The 15,023-nt window shown below is 52.3% G+C and overlaps 1 protein-coding gene across 2 annotated transcripts in view; it reads right to left on the bottom strand.

Moving 5' to 3' along the window:
• Positions 1-15,023, bottom strand: part of DOT1L (DOT1 like histone lysine methyltransferase) — a 642,515-nt gene that overhangs the window by 616,691 nt on the left and 10,801 nt on the right. The gene's annotated exons all lie outside the window — the stretch shown is intronic.

Genomic DNA, 15,023 nt, shown 5'->3' with positions numbered 1-15,023 from the left:
AGTACGCACATAACTCAGAGAAGTGGAACGCCGCCGAGACCGCAGCATTGTAGCAATGACCGGAGCAGAGAGACCTCTTTTAGTCAACCTAGCCCTCTCAAGAGCCATGCCGTAAGACAGAACCGACCCGGATCCGGATGAACGACCGGACCCTGCGACAAGAGATCTTGCGTGACCGGAAGCTTGAAGGGACGATCGACCAGAAGACGTTGAAGGTCGGCATACCATGGCCTGCGGGGCCAATCCGGCGCCACGAGAATTAGACGACCCTTGTGACCCTCTACCTTCTGAAGCAGACGCCCGATGAAAGGCCAAGGCGGAAACGTATACATCAGGCCGTCCGGCCAGGCTTGAAGAAGAGCATCCACTGAAAGCGCTTTGGGATCTCTGCGACGACTGTAGAACAGCGGCAACTTTGCGTTGGTCGCGGACGCCAACAGATCCATTTTGGGGACTCCCCAGCGATCTACCAACAGCCGAAACGCCACGTCGCTGAGCGCCCACTCTCCGGGATCGAGCAAGTGACGACTGAGAAAATCCGCCTGAATGTTTAGCACTCCTGCTACATGAGCCGCGGAGAGAGCCACCAGACTGACCTCTGCCCAATGAAAGAGCAGTGACGCCTCCCACTCCAACGGGAGACTCCGCGTCCCTCCTTGGCGATTGATGTATGACACCGCTGTGGCATTGTCCGACATGACTCTCACCGCCCGGCCGGTAAGTAGTGGAAGAAAACTCCGAAGTGCCAGACGGATAGCCCGGGTCTCCAACAAGTTGATCGAACACCTGGACTCCGGAAGGGACCAAAGACCTTGAGCCACTTGTCCCTGACAATGAGCCCCCCAGCCGTGAAGGCTGGCATCCGTCGTTACCACTACCCAATCGAGCTGATCCAGAGGCATGCCTTTGGACAAGTTGGCCTCCCGAAGCCACCAACATAAACTGGCTCTCACCGACGACAGTGGCAACCTGTGAAGAAGCGACCCGGTCTGGGATGACCACCTGGATAGGAGGGACCTCTGCAGGAGCCTCATGTGAGCCCTGACCCAGGGCACCGTCTCTATCGTCGCCGCCATCAGACCCAGCACCTGGAGGTAATCCCTTGCCACTGGGCTGGACCTCTGCAAGAAAAGCCGAATCTGAGACTGCAATTTCAGAACGCGGGCCGACGGAAGAAACACACGGCCCCGCTGCGTATCGAAGAGGACTCCCAGATACTGGACTGAGAAGGCTGAAGACGACTCTTTTGCATATTGACTACCCAACCTAGATGCTGCAACAATTCGACTACCCGAGCCGTCGCCTGAACGCTCTCTTGAGCCGATTTTGCCCGAATCAACCAGTCGTCTAAATAAGGATGGACCAAGATACCTTCTGCTCTGAGAGCTGCCGCCACAACAACCATGACCTTGGTAAACGTGCGGGGAGCGGTTGCTAGCCCGAAGGGAAGAGCCCGAAATTGAAAATGATGCCCCAGAATAGCAAACCTTAGGAACCGCTGATGAGCCGGGCGAATGGGAATATGAAAATAGGCTTCTGCAAGATCTAGGGAAGTCAGAAACTCCCCGGCCCGCACCGCAACAATGACGGACCGAAGAGTCTCCATCCGAAACGAGGGCACTCTGAGAGCTCGATTGACCGCCTTGAGATCTAAAATCGGACGAAAGGAGTCGTCCTTTTTGGGCACCAAAAAATAAATGGAATACTGGCCCTGGCCCGTCTCCGCCGCCGGTACCACAGAAATCGCTCGAAGATCCAGCAGCCTGCGAAGAGTAAGCCGGACCGCGGCGGCCTTGACGCGAGACCGACAAGGGGATTGCAGGAAAGCATCTGACAAGGGACGAGCAAACTCTAATGCGTACCCGTCGCGAATCACCTCTAAGACCCACTGGTCCGAAGTAATTTGGGCCCACCTCTCTTGAAATTGCGCTAACCGAGCGTTGATCTGAAGGAGAGGCTGGGCCCACACACCTTCATTGCTGAGGCTTGGAGGTGGAGGAGAAAGAACCCCCGGCCTCCCGACCTCCTCGACGACCTCCCCGAAAGGACTGAGTTCTTTGTAAGAATCTAGACCGAGGAGCTTGAAACCCTCTGACAGAACGAAAACGACGAAAATCACGACCTCTGCTACAAGCTGAGAACTGCCCGCGCCCCGAACCTCTGGGGCGATCCTCCGGCAACTGCGGAACTTTAGCTTCTCCTAGACTACTTACCAATTTATCCAACTCCGGACCAAACAAAAAGGAACCCTTAAAGGGAAACTTACTAAGTTTAGACTTTGAGGCCGCATCCGCTGACCAACCACGAAGCCACAGAACACGGCGAGCAGCCACTGAGAAAGCCATAGACTTTGAAGCCCTCAGCAAATCATATATAGCATCCGCCAAGAAAGCTGAAGCCATCTCCAGCGTAGCCACGTCATGATCAATAGCAGCAAGATCATCCGAAGAACGGTCTAAAATCCTCTCGGACCACCGAAAACTCGCCCTTGCGACCAGAGAACCACAAATAGCGGCCTGAACCGCTAGAGCTGAAACATCAAAAGCATTCTTCAGGAGGGTCTCAATCCGGCGCTCCTGAGGGTCCCACAGAGCTGTGCCACCATCTACTGGCACCGTGTTCCGCTTAGTCACCGCGGAGACAACTGCGTTCACTACAGGGGAACTCAAAAGCTCTTCATCTGAATCCGGAACCGGGTAAAGCCTGCTCATGGCCCTTGCAAGCCGAAAACCAGAGTCTGGACGCTCCCACTGAGCCTGGACAACATCCCTAATGTCTTGATGCATGGGAAACGATCTACCAGACCTGCGGACTCCTTTGATCAACAAGTCCACCTTCCTAGGCTCAGCCACCGCACCATCATCATCCTCAAAACGGAGAGTAGAAGAAACCTGGGAAATAAGCTCCTGAAGGTCATCCCTATGGAAGATTCTAACCACCGAGGGATCCTCCCCCACAGGAAGGGATTCCTCCGTATCACCTGTATTAGAAAACTCTTCAGACCAATCCTCCTCAGGCAACCAAGAATCCTCTGCCAGGGCAGGGAACTCCTGCTCAGGCTCAAAGAAATCATCCTGCTCTGCCTGCCCAGAAGGCTTGAAGCGTTTTACAGGTACAGAAGGAGCCTCCATAGAACTCCTTACTGTAGGTGCAGCAGGAGCAGACTGCTGCAGTAAAAAAGCCTGATACATTTGAACTACAAAGGCAGGAGGGAAACCAGCTGTCCCCTGAGACGGTACTGTAGCTGGAGCAGCTGGCAGAGAGACCAGGGGATCCCGAGACAGATCAGAGCGGGCTACATCCAAAATGGCGGACGTTCCCGCCAAAACCGGCAACGAGGGAGCGGGAGACGCAACTGCCTTACCGCTACTCGAATCGGACCCCCCGACGGCGGAGCTACTGGCGCCGACTAAACAGACGGTCCTGCACCCTGATCCTGCAAAATGTCTACCACCGTGCAAAATTTACAGACACCACTGGATGCGAGGCCCCGGCGCTGACAAACTGAACACCGCCGCAACTTTTCCGACATCGCGAACAGCTGATCAGGTAAACAAAACTCCGGCGCGAAAACGAAAGTAAAAACTGCTACTTCGCTAAAACAAACACCGGAGCTGCTCTGCTTGCCTAAGCTCAAGGAGCAGGCTGTCAGAAATCACAGGATCAAAGCCTGGGTTGCTGAAGCTCCGTTTTTTTATTGCTCTTTTACAAGTGGCTGCCTCTCCCTGCCTCCACAGTTCTTAACATAAAGAGCTGGAGGGAATTCACCTAGTCAGACTGCTCCTATCAACAGTCTGCTATATAACAACAGCAGAAATAGGCACCAACTGCTGATTCTTCAGGGAGGATTAGGGGGGGAGGGACTCAGATACTCGAGTGTGACACCCCCAGGGAAAGCAGAGGCCCCCACGGACCTCAGCCCCTAACAAGCAGGTTTTTTTTTGTTGTTGTTTTTTTATAACTCAAATGCACAGTAATAATCTGAACCTTTCAGCAGAAAATAGAAAATACTAAGACTCACTAAGAATAAATAGACCAGAAAAAAGAATGAGACTGAAGGACTCACCACCTTCCACCTGCTGGAGACTGAGATTACTGGATCTTTCCCTGTATGGCAAGGGCTCTTATTGGCTCTCTGGAGTCACACTTTTTTCTCAGTCTCCACCTGCTGGAAGGCGTGCACAACCCATCAGTCACATTCTGGGCAAGTCCGGAGGGAGGCTAAGGAATATTACATTGCCCAATTTATTCGCTTCCCTAATTTCCTTTGACATTGCTGCGTCCATCTGCTCGTCCTGGCCAGGCGGACGATAGTACACTCCTATCACCGTCCTTTTCCCCTTTTCATGTGGAATTTCAATCCACAAAGATTGCAATAGGGGTTTTGTCTCCTGCAATATTTGCAGCCTATCTGAGTCAAGGTTCTCATTTAGATACAGTGCTACCCCTCCTCCTAACCACCCTATCGCTATGATATAATTTGTAGCCCGGTATGACTGTGTCCCATTGGTTATCTTCCTTCCACCAGGTCTCAAAGTAGAATAACATGAACTTTCCTCACAGCGAACGAATGCCCCAGAACAGGAGCAATAATCACACAAAGGAGGGACGATCTCAACCTCCTGTAACAGAACAGAAATCCTGAAGACTGTTTTCCAACTTCTCCCAATGAGGGAACATGTCAACTGAACAAATAAACAGACAGGGAGGGATCATGGATTCATCTGCTGTGACTAAAGGAAAGAAAATGACCAAGGTAAGAACCTAATTTTCCCTTCCTGATCATCAGCAGCAGATGAATCCATTAACTGATGGGATGTACAAAAGCACTCCCTAGTTAGGGCGGGAATCTGTCACTCCCCAAACAAGTACTTGCACTACAAACTGCGCATCCCGCTTCGCTGCAACATCCAGCCTGTAATGCCGGACGAAGGAGAGCTTAGAAGCCCAAGTAGCCGCACTACAGATCTCCTGAAGAGAGAGTGCTCCTGTTTCGGCCCACAAAGAAGAAATCGCTCTCGTAGAATGCGCTTTAAATGCATCAGGCAGAGACCGCCCTGACAGCAGATACGCAGAAAAAATGACTTCCTTGAGCCAACGGTCTATAGTGGCCGTAGACGCCGGAGATCCTCTTCGAGGACCTGACAAGACAAAAACGTGATCAGAGGTCCTGAGGTCATTTGACATTTGTAGATACTGCAATACAGCCCTGCGAACATCCAGAAGATGCAACTGCCCAAAAGATTCCGGAAACTCCTCCCTAGTAAAGGAGGGCAGATAAATGGGCTGGTTTAGGTGAAACGCTGAAACCACCTTAGGCAGGAAAAAAGGCACTGTACGTACCGTTACTCCGGACTCTGAGAACTGCAGAAAGGGGTCTCGACAGGACAGAGCCTGGAGCTCAGACACACGTCTCGCAGAAGTTATGGCCACCAAAAAGACTGTCTTTAGACTCACATCCTTCTCTGACGCTCGCCTAAGCGGCTCGAAGGGCGAACACTGGAGCGCCTTCAACACCAGCCCCAGGTACCAAGCCGGACACGGCAGCCACACTGTAGGGCGAAGCCGGAGCACTCCTCTTAGAAATCGGGCAATGTCCGGATGAGCAGCCAGGGAAAGGCCAGAGACTTTCCCTCGAAAGCATGCCAATGCTACCACTTGCACTCACAGGGAATTGTAGGCCAAGCCTTTTTGTAGACCATCCTGCAAAAACTCCAGTACTGGCGAGACTGTAGCCCTCGTGGGTGTCATCGCCTTTGAAACACACCACACCTCAAACTGGCGCCAGATCCGAGCATAAGCAACGGAAGTGGACCGCTTAAGGGCCTGCAAGAGAATGGAGATGACTGTCAGAATAGCCTTTGTCTCTCAATTGCGCCCTCTCAAGAACCATGCCGAAAGATCAACACGGCAGGGATCCTCCATAGTCACCGGACCCTGCATCAACAGGTTCGGTACCAGAGGCAAAAAAAAGAGGGGCCTCCACCAGCATCTGCCGGAGGTCCACGTACCATGGACTCCTGGGCCAATCCGGGGCAATGAGAATCACCACTCCTTGATGCAGCCGAATTCGCAGGAGGACTCGCCCTATCAAGGGCCAAGGAGGGAACACATACAGGAGGCCCTGAGGCCAGGGTTGAGCCAAGGCATCCAACCCCGCCGAGCAAGGATCTCTCTGTCTGCTAAAAAAGCACGGGACTTTGGCATTTGCGCTTGACGCCATTAGATCCGCTATGGGCATTCCCCATTTGACACAGATCTGAAGAAAACACTTCGTCTGCCAGTTCCCACTCCGCTGGATCGATTTGATGCCTGCTTAGAAAATCAGCTTGCACGTTGCTCTGACCTGCAATGTGAGCTGCTGACAGAAGCTGCAGGTGTAGCTCGGCCCAGTGGCAAATCTGAGCGGCCTCCACGGCCAGTGCTCTGCACTGAGTGCCGCCGCCCTGTCGATTTATGTAGGCCACAGCTGTCGTGTTGTCCGACAGAACTCTGACAGCCAGCCCCTTCAGAGTCTTGTGAAAGGCCAGAAGAGCCTGGAATATCGTTCTCAGTTCCAAGCGATTGATGGACCACCCCGATTCCGCGGGTGTCCACAGGCCCTGGGCATAGCTTCCCTTGCAATGTGCTCCCCAGCCGACCAGGCTGGCATCGGTTATCACCAGGCATCAAGAAGGAAGCGCCAGCGGCATTCCTCGCCGCAGCATGCTGTCGGAGAGCCGCCACTCCATACTGAGCTGGGCCGCAGGGAGCCACGCGAGTCTGCATTGATAATCCTGGGACATTGGAGACCATCGTTGAAGCAGGGCAATCTGCAGAGGTCTCAAGTGCACTCTCGTCCATGACACTACCTCCAAAGTGGCCGTCACCGACCCCAGCAGCTGGACAAAGTCCCAAGCTTGCAGGCGAGGCATCCTCAGGAGCAGATGGACCTGTTTCTGAAGTTTGACCTGCCTTTGGTCAGGTAGAAAGACAAACCCCGAGGCCGTGTCGAACCGGACCCCCAAATATTCGAGAGATTGAGAAGGGGTCAGGTGACTTTTGGGTATATTGACGACCCAGCCCAGAGATTGCAGTACTGAGACCACTCTGGCTGTGGCCAGATGACGTTCGTCTGCCGAATCCGCTCTGATGAGCCAGTCGTCGAGGTACGGGTGAACCCGGATACCCTGTCGCCTGAGAAAAGCAGCTACCACCACCATAACCTTGGAAAAGGTGCGGGGAGCTGCGGCAAGGCCCGAAGCTGGAAATGTTTTCCCAACACCGCAAACCAGAGAAACCGTTGATGCGGAGGCCAACTAGGAATGTGCAAGTAAGGTTCTTTTAGGTCCAGAGACGTGAGAAATTCTCCTGGCTGTACCGCTGCAATGACGGAGCGCAGGGTTTCCATGCGAAAATGTTGCACTCTTAGAGCCTTGTTGACTGACCTTAAGTTGAGGATCAGTCGGAAAGACCCACCTTTTCAAGGCACCAGAAAGTAAATGAAGTAGTGACCGCAGCCGCGTTCGGTGGGAGGCACAGGGATCACCGCTCCAAGGTGCAACAAGACTTGAAAGGTCTCCTTTACCGCCACCTGTTTGACGGCAGTACCGCATCGGGACTCCACAAACACGTCTCTCACCGGGGCGCTGAATTCCAATCGGTAACCTTCTCTGATCAGGTCCAGGACCCACTGATCGGAGGTAATCTTGGTCCATTCCTTGAGAAAGAGGGAAAGATGTTCTCCTACTGCAGGAATTGAGGAATGGACCGGCGCCCCGTCATTGAGGGGGCCGCCCCTGAACTCCAGGCCTTGAACCGGCTACTGCGGAACGCTTGTCTGAGCGAAAGGAGTTCCTCTGCTGAAAACGGGCACGCTGAGAAACCCCAGCAGAGCGCCCCGGGTTATACCTGCGAGCTTCATGGAAGCAAGGTCTGGAAGAGGAGGGCCACACAGAACCCTTGGAAGAAGGTCTCGGCCTAGCCTCGGGTAAGCGCTGGGGTTTAGGGTCCCCCAGGTCTTTCACAATCTTCTCCAGCTCCTCTCCAAATAACAGGTGGCCCCGAAAGGGAAGCTTCACCAGCCTGTGCTTAGAGGCCAAGTCACCCGCCTAATGCCGTAGCTATAGAAGGCGGCGGGCCACAACCGCCACAGACATCTGTTTAGCCGAACCTCTGACCAGATCATAGAGGGCGTCAGCCAAAAATGACAGGGCCAACTCCATCCGCGGTGCAACCTCAGCAAGGGACTCCGCACCATCCACGGGCTGTTCCACTGCCTGTTGTAACCAAGAAAGGCAGGCCCGGGCAGCGTAGGAACTGCATAAAAACGCCCTTAAAGCGAGGCCCGAGATTTCAAATGACCGTTTCAACGTGGATTCAAGCCGCCGGTCCTGTATGTCATTCAGGGCAACCCCTCCCTCTACAGAGAGGGTGGTCCTCTTAGTCACCGCCGTGACCAAGGCGTCCACTTTAGGCATCCTCAAAGGGGCCAAGTGCTCCTCACTTAGAGGGTAAAGCTGGCCCATAGCCCTGGCCAATTTCAAAGGCCCTTCGGGTTCAGACCATTGAGCTGAAATAAGCTCTTGGATGGAGTCATGCACAGGAAAGGCTCAAGCAGGCTTCTTAGTACTCGCCATCCTCGGATTACCAGAGGAGGCCTCGCCCTTGGCAGGGTCATCAATCGAGAGGGCCTGCAAGGCATCCGAAATGAGCGCTGGCAGCTCATCGCGGTGGAAAATCCTCACCGCATTGGGATCGTCCAGATCCAGCAGCAAACCGGCACTTTCCTCTGGCTCTTCAGACCAAGAGGCCCTGCCAGAACCCTCAGAATCCACACCGCCCGACCACGGGGGGATAAGGAAAGTGCGCCTCTCTCCAATGGGGAATTTACCCGTCTGTGTTTTGCGACCTTCCAATGCTCAGGGGAATCAGCCAGCCCCGGGCCATCAACACCCGGGGGGAAACCAGGTAGCAGCGCCATATCAGACACGTGCAGCAGAGCTCTTTTCAGCATGAAAGCTTTATGCATTAAAAGCACAAACTCCGGGGAGAAAAACACCCTGACCCACCGTCTCCGACTCAGGAGAAACGGGAACTCCTCTAGTAGCCTCTAACCGAGGCGTCCTCCTGCACTCAGACTCTTCTGCAACAGCAAGGGTTGAGGCGTGCGGCGCTTCCAAAATGGCGCCCGCTGCCAGCTCCATTGAGTGGGAAGAATCATCGCTCGCCATGCTCGTACCAGAGCTAGCGTCTAAAGAGCACGTCTTACAGAGCCCCGCTGCTGATCTACGTTTACCACAATGGGAGCAACGTTTAACTGCTTCAGCAGCCATCGTCCGACCGGACAGAATTATATAAGTAAAATGGCGGCGGCGCACCAAAAATTACCCCGGTCGAAACGGCATCTGTGGGACCTCCCCGGAGGAGCTGGGCACCACTCTCACCTCAAAAGACCGAGTCAAACGAGCTCCGGTCAAGCTGCACGTGGAAAATAGCCTCAGAATAGCCATGCAGAACCAATGCGTCTTTTTTTATTTTTAACTCTGTGAGGAAAGTTGGAGGCAGGCAGCAACAGAGGTACTCCGGTAGGCATGGGGACAGGTAAGGCAGGGAAAGGGCAAACCTATATGCCTTCAAAGTGAGCACCACCAGCCACAACACCCCTGCTTCAACTGGCAAAAGCACAGGAGCCACCCCAGGCAGAAAGTTTCCAGAAGCTGATCAAGCTACATCCACACCTGCTGGGAGATAGAGCAATACTGAAGGCAGATGGAGCTTGTCATCCATAGAGCACTGGTTTTTCAGTGTTCTCTATCTCCACCTGTTGGTAGGCAGGCATAACCCATCAGTTAATGGATTCATCTGCTGCTGATGACAAGGAATCTGCCTTATTACAAGTACTGGAGGTGCACTATACATGACCTGATCCAGACACAAATCATAATATTGCACATACTGGAAACAATCAGAAATGAATTTAAATCTAATTTTAGCATACCTGACTGGATTTGTTTAATGTACTTTATATATATATATAGTACCAAAAAAAACAGTTCTTACACAACAAACAAAGCTTAATGCGTTGGTCCTAAAATACTCATACTGTCACTAAAAGATCAAGTGACTACTCAAGGTTGTATAGCAAGTAATGTAAAAGAAACTGAACAGCGAACCACAGCAGATAACGACAGAAAAAGACAAGTGTCCAATCCAGTCTGCTGAGCATTTTCTGCCCATATTACTACTACTACAAATCATTACTATAGCGCTACCAGACGTACGCAGCGCTTCACAACTGAACATGAAGAAAAGACAGACCATATTGCCATCTACCTGTAAAACATCACTTCTTGCTTTCTTCCCTACATTGTAGTCCTTGTTAGTTAAGCACACAAAATCCCCTTTAAGCTTGCACCCAGCACTCCTCCTCTATTCAAATAGCCACTGACAACAATATGGTAGTTAAATGAACACCAATCTCATAAGATTCATGTGGCCTTTCCAGATGAGTTACTAACAACAACAACTCTATACATGGGACCAGTTAATATGAGGAGCATGCAACCTGTCAGACAAACAGACCCGGCTACTTTTTTTACTGCGTTTCTATTAGGACTTCTAATTATTACTGTACTTGTAGACTTATAGCTGGGTCTATCACAGAAACATGACAGATAAAGGCCATATGGCCCATCCAGTCTGCCCATCCTCTGTAACCCCTAACTCTTCCTTTTCCTAAGCAATTCCACATGCTTTTCCCAAGCCTTTTTAAATTCTGACACAGTCCTTGACTCCAAAACCGCCACCGGGAGGCCATTCCATGCATCCACCACCCTTTCCATGAAATAATACTTTCTTAGATTACTCCTATGCCTATTCCCGCTTAACTTCATCGTATGGCCCCTCGTTACAGAGCTCTCCTTCAGTTGAAAAGGTAAAATTATGTCTTACCTGATCATTTTCTTTCCTTTAACGCAGCAGATGAATCCAGGAACTAGTGGGTTAAGTCCGCCTACCAGCAGGTAGAGATAGAGATAAACAAACTAAAGGCAGTGATGCCAGATGGCCAGCTCCTCTCTCAGTTGGTATGTCATTCGTAAACATTTGCCAAGGTCAAAAATATGAAACTAATAACAACCAGAAACCATCCTCACTATGAAAAACAGAGAACCAAATAAGAACTTCAAAATAACTGCAACTTGATACAAAAATTGGAATCCTTTCCGTGTTCCCCTATCTGTCTGAACTCTGCAAAAGAGAACCCAGAAGGAAAAAAAAATAGCCACACTGTGTGGAAAATGAAAAAACCATTGGCTGAACTAGGGAGGGATCCTGGATTCATCTGCTGCGTTAAAGGAAAGAAAATTATCAGGCAAGACATAATTTTACCTTCCTTGTCACTTGCAGCAGATGAATCCAGAAACTAGTGGGATGTACCAAAGCATTCCTTAAGTAGGGTGGGAAGCCGACGCACCCCACACCAACACTCCCGCCCCAAAACTCGCATCCTCCCGAGCAGACACGTCTAGCCTGTAATGCTTCGCAAAAGTATGACGGGACAGCCAAGTAGCCGCCCAACAAATCTCTTCCAGAGATAAGGCCGACGCCCAAGAAGCCGCCTGTGCCCGAGTAGAATGTTCCTTCAGGATCACTGGAAACGCCCGCCCTTGTAGCAGATACGCCGCTCCAATGGCTTCCCTAATCCAGTGAGCAATGGAAGCCTTAGAAGCCGCCTCACCTCTTTTCGATCCCAACAAGAGCACAAAGAGATGATCCGAGCATCGAAACTAGTTAGAGATCTGCAAGTACCGAAACAAGGCTCTCCGCACATCCAGGAAACGTAGCAAGACAAACTCCCCTGGACAATACTCTCTTCGAAAAGACGGAAGACAAACCCGCCTGATTGACATGGAAAGCCGAAACCACTTTAGGTAGAAATGACGGCAACGTCCAGATCGACACCCCTGCTTCAGAAAACTGCAAAAAAAGATCTCTGCAAGACAAAGCCTGAATTTCAGAAATCCTCCTAGCCGAAGCAATGGCCACCAAAAACACTGTCTTAAGTGTTAGATCCTTCTCAGAAACCTTATTCAACGGCTCAAAACGGTGGGGCCTGGAGGGCTCGCAGTACCACACTCAAATGCCACGCCGGGCACGGCTGCCACAGAGGAGGACGAAGACGAAGAGCCACACGTAGGAAACGGACCACATCAGAGTGAGCTACTAAAGAGGAACCGTCCAGTTTGCCCCTAAAACAAGCTAGCGCGGCCACCTGCACTTGAAGGGAATTATATGCCAATCCCTTTTGAAGACCATCCTGAAGGAACTCCAGAATAACCGGAATGTCTGCCCAAAAAGACGATTCAGCATGCAAAGCACACCACACCAAGAAAGCTTGCCACACTCGCTCGTACGCTGCTGAAGTAGACTGCTTCCGTGCCCCCAGAAGAGTGGCAATGATGGTCCGGAACATCCCTTCTTCCTCAGCTGCTTCCTCTCAATAGCCAGGATGTAAGACCAAAGCGGAAGGGATTTTCCATCTGAACTGGCCCTTGATGCAGCAGATTGGGAGTCACCGGAAGTCACAATGGTGGCTCTGAGAGTGCTCGAACGAGATCTTCATACCACGACCGTCGGGGCCAGTCTGGGGCCACTAGAACGACCGGCCCCAGATGCCGCCCTATGCGGCAAAGAACTCTCCCTATCAGAGGCCACGGAAGAAAAACATACAGTAGCTGTTGTTCCGGCCATGGCTGGAGAACAGCGTCCAATCCTGCGGATCCCGGCTGCCGTTTGCTGCTGAAGAACTGGGGAACTTTGGCATTGCAAGCCATGGCCATGAGATCCGTTACTGGTCTTCCCCAACGTTGACAGATCAGCCGAAAAGCCAAGTCCGACAGCGTCCATTCCGCTGCGTCCAAAAGAGTCCGGCTGAGAAAATCCACTTGAACATTGTCTTGACCCGCAATGTGTGCTGCCAACAGACTCTGAACATGCGCTTCCGCCCATACTAGAAGACAAGACGCTTCCACTGCCAAGTGAAGACTGCAATTGCCCCCCTGCCGATTGATGTAGGCCACCGTCGTGGTGTTGTCCGAGAATACACGAACCGCCTGATCCTGCAGAAGGTCCTGAAAACTACGCAGCACATTCATGACTGCTCAAAACGCTAGACGATTTATCGGCCAAGTCGCTTCGAGAGGGGTCCACAATCTCTGGGCTACTCGATGAAGACAATGGGCTCCCCAGCCCGCAAGGCTGACATCCGTCACGACTACCACCCAATTGGGAGATGCCAGAGAAACACCCTTCTGCAAATTGGCTGACCGGAGCCACCATGCAAGACTGTCCCTGGCCCGGCTCAACCAAGGTGGGCGTCGTTGATAATCCAGTGACGTTGGCGACCATCTGCTCATGGCTGAAGAAGCGCATCAATCCCATGAGATTGGGTAGCCCTGCCTCTGCTGAAAAACCGCGTCACTTTGGCATTTTCTGCCCGCGCCATCAGATCCATCGCGGGAACTCCCCAACGGCCCGTGATCAATGAAAACGGATGCTGGGAGAGCTCCAACTTCCCCGGATCCAAGGTGTGACGACTCAGAAAATCCGACTCGTTGTTCAATGCTCCTGCTATGTGCGCTGCCGATATCTGAGTCAAGTGTTCCTCCACCCATCGGCAGAGCCAGGCAGCTTCCTTGGCAACAGAGCACTCCTGGTGCCCCCCTGTTGATTGACATAGGCTACCGCAGATGCGTTGTCCGACACAACTCGAACCGGCCTATCAGTTCCGCCTGAAAGGCCTGCAACGCGAGTCGTATCACTCTGAGCTCCAAGCAGTTGATGGACCAAGAAGACTCCTCCAGGGACCAAATCCCCTGCACTGTGAGCCCCTGACAATGGGCTCCCCATCCTGAAAGACTGACATCTGTAGTTAGCACCACCCAGTCTAGAACCGCCAGGCATCCCCCGACCCAGCTGGTCGGGCTGAAGCCACCAACGCATGTCCACCTTGACTAACGGCTCCCATGGAAGACGAACTGAGTAATCCTCCGAAACTGGAGACCAGCGGCTCAACAGGGATCTCTGAAGAGGCCTCATGTGACTTCTGGCCCACGGAACTACCTCAAGCGTGGCCGCCATGGACCCCAAAACTTGCACATAGTCCCAAGTCTTGGGTGCTGGAATGCGCAACAGCTTTAGCACCTGCGCCTGTAGCTTCACTCTCCGATTCTCTGGTAAGAATACTCTGCCTGCCCTGGTATCGAACAGAACCCCAAGGTATTCCAACGACTGAGAGGGAACCAAATTACTTTTTTCCAAATTGACAATCCAACCCAATGACCGGAGCAAGCTGACTACCTTGTCTGTCGCCTGAACACTGTCTGAAAAGGATGGAGCCCGAATCAACCAGTCATCTAGATAAGGATGCACTTGTACCCCTGCCTGCCGCAGAAATGCCGCGACAACTACCATAATCTTGGAGAAGGTCTGGGGCGCCATAGCCAATCCGAAGGGATGTGCCTGGAACTGAAAGTGTTGTCCCAGCACTGCAAACTGGAGAAACCGGTGATGAGGAGGCCAAATGGGAATATGCAAGTACGCCTCTTTGAGATCGAGAGAAGTAAGAAACTACCCGGGCTGTACTGCGGCTACAAAGGAACGCACAGTTTCCATTCGAAAGTGCCTGTCACGTTAGTGAGGACACGTGAGCCCTTGGGCCGCTACCGAGGAGCGGCAGTGGCAGGAGAATCCCTCCAAAGCAAGAGACAAGGCAGAACACAGACAGTTTGATACAACCAGGAATGGAGCAACTGGACTGAAGCTGCAGCTGAAGTACAGCAAGCTGGAACAGGCAGGGCAAGACACAGTATAGGCTTCTAGGAAACACGCCAAGTCTTGGCGGGCAGCAAACCGGAGAAGTAATCAGGATACCAGCAGAAGTCAGGGCAGGCAGCGAGCAGAGAGTAATCAGGATACCAGCAGAAGTCAGGGCAGGCAGCGAGCAGAGAGTAGTCAGGATACCAGCAGAAGTCAGGGCAGGC

This window comes from Microcaecilia unicolor, chromosome 11, assembly GCF_901765095.1.
Source record: "Microcaecilia unicolor chromosome 11, aMicUni1.1, whole genome shotgun sequence".
In the NCBI taxonomy this organism is placed as follows: domain Eukaryota; kingdom Metazoa; phylum Chordata; class Amphibia; order Gymnophiona; family Siphonopidae; genus Microcaecilia; species Microcaecilia unicolor.
Note: the sequence above shows the minus strand (reverse complement) of the source record. Positions and strands in the feature narration are given on the sequence as shown.